Source organism: Pan troglodytes, chromosome 14 (assembly GCF_028858775.2).
Source record: "Pan troglodytes isolate AG18354 chromosome 14, NHGRI_mPanTro3-v2.0_pri, whole genome shotgun sequence".
Classification (NCBI taxonomy): Eukaryota; Metazoa; Chordata; class Mammalia; order Primates; family Hominidae; genus Pan; species Pan troglodytes.
Window position 1 is genome coordinate 17331638 of NC_072412.2, and position 14255 is coordinate 17345892.

At 37.0% G+C, this 14255-nt stretch overlaps 1 long non-coding RNA gene across 1 annotated transcript; it reads left to right on the top strand.

The window, feature by feature from the left end:
- Positions 1 to 7446: 7446 nt before the first annotated feature.
- On the top strand, positions 7447 to 12170 carry LOC129136709 (uncharacterized). The gene is made up of 2 exons (XR_008538627.2): positions 7447 to 9992; positions 11150 to 12170. It is a non-coding gene; the product is annotated as an uncharacterized LOC129136709 (long non-coding RNA).
- The last annotated feature ends 2085 nt before the right edge of the window (positions 12171 to 14255 follow it).

The window sequence follows — 14255 nt, forward strand, 5'->3', positions numbered from 1 at the left end:
TGGGCTTCTTGGGCCCTCTATGTCCCCTTATAACAGCCCAATATTGCCAGCCAAGAAATTAGATGGGTCATATCGGCTGGTACAGGACCTTAGGGCTATTAACCAAATAGTCCAAACTACCCACCCCATTGTCCTCGATCCTTACAACATTCTCAGCAAGATTCCATATAATAATCAATGGTTTACTGTAATAGATTTGAAGGATGCTTTTTGGGTATGTCTCCTGGCTGAAGATAGGCCAGATATATTTGCTTTTGAGTGGGAGGATCCCCATTCAGGGTAGAAACAACAATATCGATGGATAGTCTTACCCCAAGTGTTCACAAACTCCCCTAACCTTTTCAGTCAAATTTTAGAACAAGTATTAGAAAAAGTTATCATCCCAAACAAATATACCTGCTCCAATACGTTGATGATATTCTTATATCTGGTGAAGATATAGAGAAGGTAGCTGGCTTCTCTACACATATTCTCAACCATCTGCAGTTCGAGTGGTTATGAGTCTCAAAGGGAAAGCTTCAGTATGTAGAACCTGAAATTAAATATTTAGACCACTTGATAAGTGCAGAGAAGTGAAGAATAGGGCCTGAACGAGTTGAGGGAATCGTGTCCCTACCCTTGCCTCAAACTTAAACAAGAACTCAGGAAATTTTTAGGGTTATTTGGATACTGCTGCTTATGGATTAACTCACATGCACTAAACAGTAAAATTCTATATCCAAAACTTGCCCAGGGGAAGACTGACCATTTCCTGTGGACTTCTGAGGAAGTCGATCAGGTTGAAGAGCTGAAAAAAAAGGCTTATAACAGCCCCTGTCTTAGCCTTACCTTCCCTAGAAAAGCCATTCCACCTTTTTGTCAACGTGGATAATGGGGTAGCTTTAGGAGTGCTCACTTAAGAACACGGAGGCCATCGGCAGCCCATGGTGGCCTTCCTGTCAAAAGTCTTAGATCCAGTTACTTGTGAGTGGCCTCAATACATCCAATCCATTGTGGCTACAGCACTAATGGTCAAAGAAAGCAGGAAGTTAACCTTTGGAGGAAAATTGACAGTAATAACGCCCCATCAAGTTAGAACTATCTTAAACCAGAAAGCAGGGAGGTGGCTTACTGACTCAAGAATCTTAAAGTATGAGACTATTCTGTTAGAAAAAGATGATTTAACATTAGCCACTGATAATTCCCTTAACCCAGCAGTTTTCCTAATAGGGGATCCAAATCTAAAGAGATAGCACACATGTTTAGATTTAACTGATTACCATACAAAGGTCTGACCAGACCTAGGAGAAACTCCCTTCAGGATGGGATGACACTTATTTATAGATTATTTATAGATGGTTGCTCCCAGGTGATTGAGGCAAAAAGATGCAATGGGTATTCAGTAATTGATAGGGAAACTTGAAGAAATTGAGGCAGGAAAATTGCCTAAGAATTGGTCTGCCCAAACTTGTGAGCTGTTTGCACTCAGCTGAGCCTTAAAGTACTTGCAGAACCAGGAAGTAGCCATCTATACCAATTCTAAGTACGCCTTTGGAGTGGCTCATACATTTGGAAAAATTTAGACTGAACGAGGTCTCATTAATAGTAAACATCAAGATCTTGCTCATAAGGATCTAATCACTTAAGTATTGAATAACTTTTAGTTGCCAGAAGAAATAGTGATTGTCCATGTCCCCAGACACCAGAAAAGTCTTTCTTTTGACAGTCCAGGAAATAGCCTAGCAGATTACATAGGCAAACAGGCTGCCATTTCTTTTAAAACATCTATTTTTCACTGAACTCTTTACCTTCCTCCTCCTACCACAATCTCCATTTTCTCTTCCACTGAAAAGAGAAACTAATAAAAATAGGTGCTAAATAGAATTCAGAATAAAAATGAATATTGTCAGACCAGAGGGAAATGTTGTTCAAATCCTTTATGAGGGAAAACTTGTCCCAACTGCATCAAGGAACCCACTGGGGGTCCCAAGCTATGTGTGACACAGTTCTGAAAGTTTTTGGGTGTATAGGAATTTATACTCTGGCCAAACAGGTTACAGACATTTGCTTAGTATGTAAGAAAACTAATAAACAAACTATAAAAAATTACCCCTTGGGAGAAGGAGTCCAGACTTAAAGTATCCTGATTGATTACACAGAGATGCCTCCAATAGGTTGTCTAAAATATTTACTAGTGACAGTAGATCACCTTACTCACTGGGTCAAAGCTATTCCCTTTTCAAATGTGATGGCCAATGATGTAGTTAAGGCCTTAATTGAAAATATAGTGCCCAGGTTTAGGCTAATAGAAAACATTGACTCAGACAATGGAACCCATTTTGCCTGAAACTATTACATTTGATCCTTGCCTTGTTATACCTTGTGGAGACTTGTCAAGTTGAAGACAGCTCTCCACTTCAGAAAAGTACCTCTGTACTTCCTGGCTCTCCTCAGACTGGACATTAGTGAATTTGGATCATTTAGTCTGCGAAAGTTTCAATGAAGACCCCAGTGTCAACTGGGAGTCTTGCCCCCTGACACAGAGCTTTTATGACATAGTTGGTCCAACTACGTGCAAGTGAGAGCAAGGATGGACTGCCCCAACCAGTAGTTGTAATTCCTAAAATCATACATTCATTTTACTAAAGATATAGCTCCCCCTAACTTTCAGGTAAACTAGTGCAACCCAATACAGGTTATTATTTCACACCCTCAAAGTTCTTCCCCTTCTCTAAGCCAATTCCCTTCTTTAAGCTGGTTTTATGATATGGGGGCTGAGTTTTCAGAAACGGACCCTATTGGATCTTTTGGAATATGCTTCATTGCTCCCCTATTGCCTACAGCTTCCCCTAAGTCTTCTTCCAAAAACTCTCACAATGAAACTGTTGTTCCTCCTCCATCTAATGAGAAGACCAAGGTAGCTATTGTAGAAGTTAAAGACCTAAAACAAACTTTGGCAACTGAGACAGGATATCAAGATGTGAATGCCTGGTTGGAATGCATCAAATACTCCGTTCGCACTTTGAACAAAAGCAATTGTTACGCTTGTGCACATAGCACACCAGAGGCCCAGATTGTCCCCTTTCCACTAGGATGGTCCTTCAGTCGACCAGGCATGGTCTGTATGGTAGCTCTTTTCCAGGGTTCCACAGCCTGGGGTAACAAGTCATGTCAATCTCTCTCTCTGCTATAGCCCAAAGTTCAACACCCTGCAGGTCAGCCTCCAAGGGCCATCCAGCTTCCGTCTCCCGACACTAAGTTCACTTCATGTCTCTCACAACAAGGAGGAAACTTAGCATTGTTTGGAGGCCTAAAAGGATGCAGTAAGCTTAAGACTTTCCAAGAGCTTACCAATCAGTCATCCCTTATACACCCCTGAGCAGATGTATGGTGGTATTGTGGTGGACCTTTACTGGACACTCTGCCAAGTAACTGGAGCAGCCCTTGTGCTCTAGTCCTGTTGGCTATACTTTTCACTCTGGCATTTCATCAACCAGAAAAAGGGAAAACACAACATTGTAAAGCAAGGGAAGTCCCTTACGGGTCTTTTGACTCCCACATTTATTTAGATGCTATCAGAATCCCATGAGGAGTACCAGATACATTTAAGCCTAAGATCAAATAGCTACAGGATTTGAATCAATATTTTGGTGGGTGACAATAAAAATGTAGATTTGATGAATTACATCTATAATAATCAACAGTGGTTTATTAATTCCACTAGGGGTGTTGTCAAAGGAATAGCAGAACAATTGAGGACAACTAGCTGGATGGCCTGGGAAAACAGAATGGCCCTGGATATGATATTAGCTGAAAAAGGTGGTGTTTGTGTTATGATTAAAACTCAGTGATACACCTTTATCCATTGGGGGCAAACAACACTGCCCCCAATGGGAGCATAACAAGGGCCCTACAAGGATTTACCACTTTATCCAATGAATTAGCTAAAAATTCTGGGGTCAATAACCCTTTCTCCAGATGGCTAGAAAGGTGTTTCAGTAAATGGAAAGAAATCATAGCCTCAATTCTTACTTCTCTTACAGAAGTAACGGCTGTACTCATTCTTGTTGGGTGCTGTGTCATACCATGTATCCATGGGCTAGTGCAAAGGCTTATAGAAACACTTTCTAAAACCTCCCTTAGCTGTCCTCCACCTTATTCAGATAGGCTTTTCTTTTTAGAGGATCAAGTTGAAAAAGAAAAAGCCAAGACATGTTAAAAAGGTTTGAAGAGGAAGGGCTATAAAAATTGAAAGAGGGAATTGTAGAATACAGTGAATTCCTCTTCAAAGGTTTTAGCCTGTTAATGTCCTTTAAAATTCAAGAGAGGGAAGATTGTGAAGTACAGTGAGTTCTGAGTTCCTCTTCAAAGAACAAATATGTCAATATGTTCAGCTTCTCTATTCTTTGTTCTCCATTTTAAAGTTTAACTTCCTCATTATTTATGCCTCCTTGCCCCTAGTTTCAGTAAACGACCCCCTCCTAGTCCCTATCACCTACTCTGTCCTTAGTCATTCTTAGTCACCTGCTCTGTCCTTAGTCATCCTTAGTCGCCCACTCTGTAACCATCCTTCCTGCAGAAACTACCCACCCCGCCACTCTGGCTTGCACCCCTGTCCTCTTTGAAGTAGCCAGTCAAAATTAGCTTAGAGTGTGCGGTCCAACCCTAGCCAATAGGGGAGAGACACAAAAGTAGGGACTAGCTGCATTAGGAATAAGAACCCTTTCCCCTCTCTTATCCAGTGTGCTCTTGCCATTGCTCCATCCGCAAGACTCACCCTTCTATAGAAGTAAATTTGCCTTGCTGGAGTGTTAACTTGTTGCTGGAGTGCTAACTCTTCTTTGTGTCACCAAAAAGTTATTTCCAACATGAAGCTGCACCCTTGGTGGAGGGAACATCTGACGAAGTTCAATGTTTGGGGAAAGCAATATCTGGAAAGATTGAACAGTCAGCAGGAGAAACACCTAGGAAAATTACAAGGCCTGTGAAAGAAACATCTGAGAAATTTGCATGGCCACAAGAAAGACCTTCAAAGACCACACGGGAGGAAAAAGAAACATCTGTAAAGACTGAATGAGTGGCAGGAGTAACATCTAATAAAATTGAAGTTTTGGAAGAAGGAACATCTAAGATGATCATCAAGATCTAAGATATCCTACAAAAAAACAGCTACAAAAGCAAGTACAAATGGTAAGATGCTTGAGTGAACTTTGTAGAGTTTATTGGCACTTTGGGTTCCCTAATGGAAATAGTGTGGTATGGGAGTAGTCGGGAATGGCTTGAATGTCTAGATAATGCAAGCTTAGGCAACACATTTTAATAGTGTAGAAATGAGTAGATCTTATTCTGTAGGCCCTGGAAAAATTCCCAAAATAGTTCTGGCTGTAAATAATAGATGAACTAACTAACAATTGCTAAAACCATAGAAACCAAAGTTGTTTTGGTGGTACAGGGATGTTATAGGATCTCACTCCCCCCCCCCCCATTATTTGTTGTGCTATTGGCAGTGTTTTGTTCATGTCTCCTTTCTTGGTTGGCTAATTAGCAACAGCTCCAATCATCATGCTATCTCAAGACAATATCTGAAGGCTGGGAGGGCTGCTTTTGTTCACTTTTTTTTTAAATAGGAAGAAAACTTGGAAGCTTTCAGTAATCTTCCTGTAACATTTTATTGGCTGGATTATACCACATGCTTATTTCTATACCAATCACTAGGAAAGCAAATGTAATTACTGTGATTAGCTTACAATAATGATTTTTCTTTTAAGATGGGATGGGGGTAATGGAATAATAAATATCTAAATGAGCATGTGTTTCTGCAGCAATAAAGAATAAATAATGACTATGCATAGGAAGCCAGCAATGTTTTCTGCAGGAATTCAGTGGAAAAGTTTGAGCAGGGGAGTCACAAGATTAGATTTGAGTATCAGGGCATTCTGGTCATGGTATAAAGCAGAGATTGGCAAACTTTTCCTGTAAAGTGCCAGATAGCGAATATGTTGGGCCATGTGGTCTCTATTACAGCTATTCAACTCTGCCATTTAGAGTGAAAGGAGTCATAGATAATGTATGGGCAAAGAGGCATGATTGTACTCCAATAAAAGTTTGTATAAAAAACCATTTAGAAAGCTGAATTTGGCCTGTGGCCTATAGTTTCTGGCCCTTCATATAGAAGATAGATGGAGGATAATCACGTAAAAAGATTGAAAGATTAAGCTTTTGTAGTAGTTCATGTGATAGTCTTTTTTTTTTTTGTAACCAATCTGTGGCCTAGTATCAATCTATTTTGAAAGTTTGATCCATCAAGGGTAAAATGAATAAAGTTCAGAAGCTCAATTTACACATTTAAACATGTAGATCCTTCTTTGGCATTATTTTATTTTGATTAATTTTTTTTAACTTAAAAAATAAGAAGAGTAATTTGTAGGGTTTCTTTTTCCCTGTGAAAGCCATCAGTTAAGGGGCCACGTTTAACAAGGAAATATAAATATAAAATAAATAAGTTTGTATTTTCAGTGGCACTGGAAAGATAAAGCAAAGGCAGAAAAGAGGTGCAGTTAATATGGCTTAGTGATAATTGAGTTTAAAAAGCTAGGGGACAGATAAAATCTCAGGTCATTCATAAGTTTTCAGATTGTGCACAAGCATTTACAATGCTCATGGGGAAGGAGTAGGAATTTGTCAGGTTAACAGGGAAGTGCAAACAGTCATGGGACAGACCAACAGTTTTCTTTACATATTGAGTTCAATGAAACATTCATGAGGGATACTTTCAGTAGGTAATTGGATTATATGCATTTCTAGCTGGAGATAGAACTCTGGTTGAAGATGCAGGCTTAGAATACCTTTATTATAATTATTAGGCAAAGCCATAGATCTCAATGAGCTTATCCATGAGGCAGAAGATGTAGAATAAAAAGAAAGCCATTGAAAAAACCCTGGGAATATCAACATTTCACAAGAGTCAAAGGACTTGGTAAAGGAGACTGAGCAGTGGTTAAACAAATGTAGGAGAGGAGTCTGAAAAAGTGATGTTGCAAATTTCTTTTAAATGTGAGAATTTCAAGCAGTAAAATTACTCAAAAGGCTACTGGATTTAACTTACAAGTTCTTCAGTGGTAATCTGTTCAAAAGAATTATTTTAGTTGTTAGGTATACTGTTGATGTGGTTGATAATTCTGGTATCCAAGAAGAAATCTCCCAAGATCCTACCTAACTTTTTGTAAGTAAAGCGGCATACACACACAGGTAGTGGGAAAATGTCTAGACTGGTGAGTACACATGCCAACATTTTTCCAGAATTTTCTGCCTCCTTATTATACCACTTGAGTAAGGTGTTTAGAAATTTTAGGCTATACTTGGGAATTTGTCTATTTCTTTTGCAGTTCTATCAATTTTTGTATCATATTTTGAAGCATTTATGTTATTATATACATAAATATTTAGGACTGTTATGTTTTCTTGATTAATTGAACCATTTGTCACTATGAAATGACCTTGTTTATTGCTGGTAATATTTTTGCTGTGAAATGTACTTTGGTATTAATACAACCACTCTTCCTCAGCCTTCTTTTGTAGTGTTAGTGTGATATACCTTGTTTCATCTTTTAACCAATTTTTGTCTTTATATTTAAAGTTTACTTCTTATACTCATTATACAGATAAGACTTGCTCTTTTATCCATTCTGATAATCTGCCTTTGAGCAGAGGTTTTTAGACCAGTTTAATTTATAATGTAATTATTGATATGATTAGAGTTGTCTGTCATCACACTGTTTGATTTCTATTAGTCTCAGATCTTCTTTGCTTTGCTTTTTTCCTTTTCTGCTTCCTTCAGACTAGTTTAGTAATTTTTATGATTTAGTTACATATCTGTATATGCATAACTTTTTAAGTTATTAATCTAGTTTTACATTTCTTTACAATTTAGTCATATCTTTTTTGGTATAAGTTTATTTGGTATTAGGTATAACTATTTGCTGTCTTAGTAGTTGCTTTAGGATTTATAATGTATGAATTTACCTCATCACAATCCACCTTCAAGTAATATTATATCATATCATAGATGGTATAAGAAATTACAATCATATTTTCATTTCTTTTCTATCAACCAGATCCCAGCCTAGATCTGTGGGATTATGGCTTTTGTTAAGTTTAGAACATATTTAGCCAACTTTTCCTCAAATTTTTGATTCTGCCTCTCCTCCTACCTCTTTGGGGACTTATATACTACCTGCTGGAAGTTTGCTCATAGTTCACTAGTGTCTCAAATTTGTGAATCTTTTCTTTCATGATGGCGAATTAATCTATGCTCATATCTACTCAGTGTAGCTTTCATCTCCAGCATTGTAATTTGTATCTCTAAAAGTGCAATTTGGTTTTTAAAAGTATCTTCTATTGCTTTATTTATCTTCTTGATTTTTATAGTAGAATAGAGTTGAGTTACTTATAAACAGCTTGATCCTTTTCATTTTTCTTTTTATGGTGTGAGCTAACTCCCCATACCTGAGACAAGGCCTTTCTGAGTATTCATTTTCCTGTGAAGTCTGAGTTTTCCCAGGCAAATCTATAAAAACAGACACTCTTCTTGGCACTGTATGAGCACCAGGTGTGATTTCCTCTAATTTTATAAGCCAACCCCCACCCCCACCCGGTTTGTTCTTAGGTAGTTTTCTATCTCACATGCAATTTTCAAAATTTTGCTAAATACTGACAGGGGGTTTCTTGCCGTTTCTCTCTCTCCTCCTCAGTGTTTGTTCTGTAATATCTGCCTGCTTTGGTTTTACCAGACTCTAAGCTTCATCAGTGTAACCAAGAGAGTCTGGTAGATCCCACCTCAGTTTTTTCTTCCTGTGTCATGTCTCGGAATCTCTGCCAAGACAGGAAGCTGAAACATTCATAAGGTTTGCTTTCTTTTGTTTTTTTATTTTCTGTTTTTCAGGGATTATTATCTTCTTTGCCTAATGTCCAGTATCTGAAAAATTGTTTAATGTATTTTGTGTGTTTTGATTTTAGTTATTTTAGCTAAGAAGAAAAATCATACCTGTTGCTCTCCCTTGGCTAGAGGAAGACTACACTAGAGTTTCAGCACATGCCACAGACTGGCTAAAATGCTTTCCTTCCCTGTTTGCTCAACTGCTTCCTTTTCATTCTTCATTCCTCAGTGTAGCTATACATCCCTCGGGGGAATTTTCCATGAGCCTAGTATAGATTTAAATCTTAGCAATCTGTTTTCTTAACAGTATTTATCTGAATTTATAACTGTCACTTTTCTGGGGCTTTGTCTTTTAGCACATTTTAAGTTAAACAAATGCAGAGGTTTTTGTTTTTTTCTGTTTAATCTGCAGAGCTTAGTATAATGCCTTCCACGTGGCAGGCATTCAATATATATTTGATCAGTGTATGAATTAGTGATTGTTAAAATATGCAGTTCTCTACATCCCAAAAGTACTAATACATTTTATTTCTATCTCCTCCTTGAGACAGATTCAACTAGCCTATCAAAAATCTTGGATGCAGTTCTTTCTTGTGAAAGAGCAAGGGAACTTAAAAAATATCCCTGTGGGCCAGGCGCCATGGCTCACGCCTGTAATCTCATCACTTTGGGAGGCCAAGGCGGGCAGATCATGAGATCAGGAGATCAAGACCATCCTGGCTAACACAGTGAAACCCCGTCTCTACTAAAAATACAAAAAAAAAAATTAGCCAGGCGTGGTGGCAGGTGACTGTAGTCCCAGCTACTCGGGAGGCTGAGGCAGGAGAATGGCATGAACCCGGGAGGCAGAGCTTGCAGTGAGTGGAGATCGCACCACTGCACTCCAGCCTAGGCAACAGAGCGAGACTCCGTCAAAAAAAAAAAAAAGGAAAAAAAAATCCCTGTGAACAACTTACAGCAAAAATGAAACAAATGAAAAATAAGCTTCGTGTACTACAAAAGGAACTAACAGAAGCAAAAGAAATAAAATCATAGAGAATCAAAAACTTAAAAGAGAACAAGAGCTCTGCAGTGTGAGGTATGACATACTAGTATATAGGATACTTTTTGTACTAGCTGACATACCTTCTGAGGTTTAACTGGAGAAAGAAATCTCTGTCTTGTAGAGTGTCAAATTCATTTAAATAATACAATTTCTTAACTGTGAATACATCTCCTGATAATTAAATGCATATTTATTTAAATCACAATTTTAATGGCTGCATAGAAGGCCATTATTTGGAAACCCCATTATTACTTAACAAATTAATTTTTTTATTTTTAATTTTTTGTGTTATAATAAGTGCTGCAAGGCATAACTGCATGTAAATCTTTTTCTATCATTCTAATTATTGACTTGGAATAAATTCTTCACTATAAAAATATTTGCTTAAATTATAGGTTCCTCTACCCCCAATAATCATTTTCCTTTAATTATACACTTGTAATCTTAATATGCATGGAGTATAAAGAAAAATATAGATTAATTTATGACTAGTATATTCAACATCTCTCTCTCTCCTACATAAATAAAATTAATTCAGGGTTACACTTATTATTTTTATATTTTAATTAAATATATTCTGTGTTATTCTAAAAGAGATTTAAAATTTGTTGATAAAATGTATAATAATCAACAAGATACATTTAAAGTATTACTAAAAAAAGAAACAAAACATATATGGGATAACAGATATTAGATTTTTCAGCCTAGTCTCAGATTTTAATATTATAATTATTTTTAAGGATACTTGCCTTATTTTATAAAGATGAAAATTTATGTCTAATGAATATGTAAACTTGTTTATAAAAAGTAACGTCATTTTAATTAGTTAACTCTAAATGATCTGTCCTTATTGAGGAGTAATTTTGACTGTTATATTTTTAAAATAATAATTTTCAACTTATAATTTTACTGAATAACTTCCAGTATTCTTTTCCATAACTGTTGTTGAAGTTACTAGTAACAGAATCTTTCTAACTAGAAGATGTTCTTTCTCATTATTTTTCAAGTATGTGCATCATTTGGAAGAGAGTTCAGTAATAAATTAAATACCTCAGAACTAGAAAGAAAAAACATATTCAAGAATATAGAAATTTTATTGGAATAATAAACCAATATACGAAGAAGTAGATCTCAAAGTGAATTCTATTTTCTAACAAAATGAATTTTAAGATAAGTATATTTAATGGCAGATTGACTTTAAACCAAGAAGAAGAGAAGAGAAGAAATGCCAATATATTAAATGAAAAAATTAGGGAAGAATTAGGAAAAATCGAAGAGCAACAAAAGAAAAAGTTAAAAGTGAAGCAACTTGAGCTCACTCTCCGAATATACAAAATATGGAATTGAAGACTGTAAGAAGTAATTTGAATCAGCTCAATCAATCACTGGTAAAAATTTTATATTTCTAACTTTATTTCATCAATATTACTTTTAATATCCCTTCGATTTAGTATGTATTATTCAGAATTATGATAATGCCGCTATAATATTTAGGTACAAACTTTTGTATATTTCATTCATAAGTTTTCATTTCTTTCGGGTATGTACCTAGGAATGGAATTGCTGGGTCATAAGGTACCTATGCATAACCTTTTCAGCAATCACCTCACAGTTTTCCAATATGTGCACTATTTTACTTTCCCACCAGCGATGTATGAAAGATCTAATTTCTCTACGGCCTCACCAGGGTGGAGTGCAGTGGCGCACTCTCAGCTCACTGCAAGCTCCAACTCCCGGGTTCACGCCATCCTCCTGCCTCAGCCTCCCGAGAAGCTGGGACTATGGGCGCCTGCCACCATGCCCGGCTAATTTTTTGTATTTTTTAGTAGAGATGGGGTTTCACCATGTTAGCCAGGATGGTCTTGATCTCCTGACCTCGTGATCCGCCCACCTCAGCCTCCCAAAGTGCTGGGATTACAGGCGTGAGCCACTGTGCCCAACAATTTGTCATTTTTTATTGTGGGTACACTAGTGGGTGTTAAGTGATATCTGCTTATGGTTTTGAATTTGCATTTTCTTGATGGCTTGTGATGTTAGGCTTTTCTTCAAGCCCTTATTGGACGCTCTTATATCTTCTTCACAAAAATGTCTATTTAAATATTTTGTCTATTTTTATGTATTTTTTGTTGTTGTTGTTGAGTTGTAAAAGTTATTTGTGCATTTTGGATACAGATTTCTAATCAAATATATAAGTTGCAAACATTTTATCCACTTTTCTGGTGGTTGTTTTATTTTCTTTGTTACGTCCTTTGAAACACAAATGTTTCTAATTTTGATGAAGCCCAGTACATTTTCTTTTATCACTGTGCTTTTGGTGCCATATCTAAGAAACTACTGCCAAATCAAAGGCCATAAAGATTTATTGTTATTTTTTATTCTAAGAGTTTTATAGTTTTGCAATTCAGAAACATAAAATCAAATACTGCATGTTCTTACTTAAAAATGGGAAATAAATAATGTGTACACATGAACAAAGAGTGTAAAATGATAAGACACTGTAGACTCAGAAGGGTGAGAGGGTGGGAGGGGTAAGGGTGATGAGAAATTACTTAGTGGATACAGTGTACATTGTTCCAGTGATAAACACACTAAAAGCTCAGACTTCACTCCTACCCCATATACCCATGTAACAAAATTGCACTTGCAATCCTTAAATTTATACAATTTTAAAAAATGGTTTTAGAGTTTTGGTTCTGTGATTAATTTTATAATGTTTTATTGTGGTAAAGCACATATAATAAGCTTTGCCATTTTAAACATAAAAGTCAGAGGCATTAATTACATTCAGAATGTTGTGCAATCATCAAAACTATGTATTTCCAAAAAAAATTTTCACCCCAAACTGAAACTCTGTACTCATTAAGCAACAACTCCTCATTCTCCCTTTCCTCCCAAGTCCCTGGTAGGAATAAATTTTATGGTATTTTAATTAATTTAAGTGTAAAAAACTAAAAGCAGCTGGTGGCTATCATACTGGACCTCACAGTTCTAACACCACCAGTATCAACCCCTGGACAGATATAACCATTCCTAAGCTGCCTTTACATTTATTATTATTCTATTTATGGTAATCTGTAATCTATTCTCCCGCAAAGCTGGACTATTCCTGTAAGAACATATCTTATACCATTTCATTCCCAGCTCTGAATCCTCCAGTGGCTACCTATCACAATTAACAAAGAAATCCAAGCTCTTTACTATGGTCTGTGTTTATCTGCTCCTCAGACTGTGCATTCTCCTTTCCTCCTCCCAGTGCCTGCAGCCTGACTGGACTTTGTAGTGATCTTTGAGCTCATCAAGTGCTGTCTGTATTCAGACTCTGCACAGTGTCTCTTCCCTCTACCCTCTAGACATTTGCTTAACTTACTCCGTCATACCATTCTGACCTGCTCAAATGTCATCTCCTCAAAAAGATTGTTCGAGAGCTCCCTATCTAAAGTAGCAGTGGCTGACACCATGAATGTGATTACCCTACCTTATTTTCTTTGTATTATTATACTTTTTATTTAGACAGGGCCACAATCTGTCACCAAGGCTGGGGTGCAGTGGCACAATCATGGATCACTGCAGCCTCAAACTCTGGGGCTCAAGCAGACCTCCTGTCTCAGCCTCCCAAGTAGCTGGGACCACAGGTGAGCACCACCACACTTGGCTAATGTATTTCTTCATAGCACTTAGTACATCCATCACTTTAGTGTGCAACTGTTTATGCATTTATGTTCTATCTCTGTCACTGTACTGCAAGCTCCATAAAGACAGACCTTCTCTCTCCAGTTCCCATAATACTACCCAGCATAAAATAGGCTGTAAGTAAACATTTATTGAGTACATAAAAGAAGAATCTTATTCATCTTAAGGCTGTAATCTATGTTAGAATCAAAGAGATAGTCTCCTGACTAAATGGAAGTGTTTCTTTATTGAAGCATGCCTTTAAAAAAAGTTTTGCACATGGTGGATAAGCTTTTGTATGTGCTGCTGGATTCACTTTGCCAGTCTTTTATTGAGGATTTTCACATCAATGTTCATAAGGGATATTGGCCTGAATTTTTCTGTATTTGTTGAGTCTCTGCCAGGTTTTGGTATCAGGATGATGCTGGCCTCATAAAATGAGTTAGGGAGGAGTCCCTCTTTTACCATTGTTTGGAATAGTTTCAGAAGGAATGGTACCAGTTCTTCTTTATATCTCCAGTATAATTCAGCTATGAATCCATCTGGTCCCGGGCTTTTTTTGGTTGGTAGGCTATTAATTACTGCTTCAATTTCAGAACTTGTTATGGGTCTATTCAGGGATTCTAC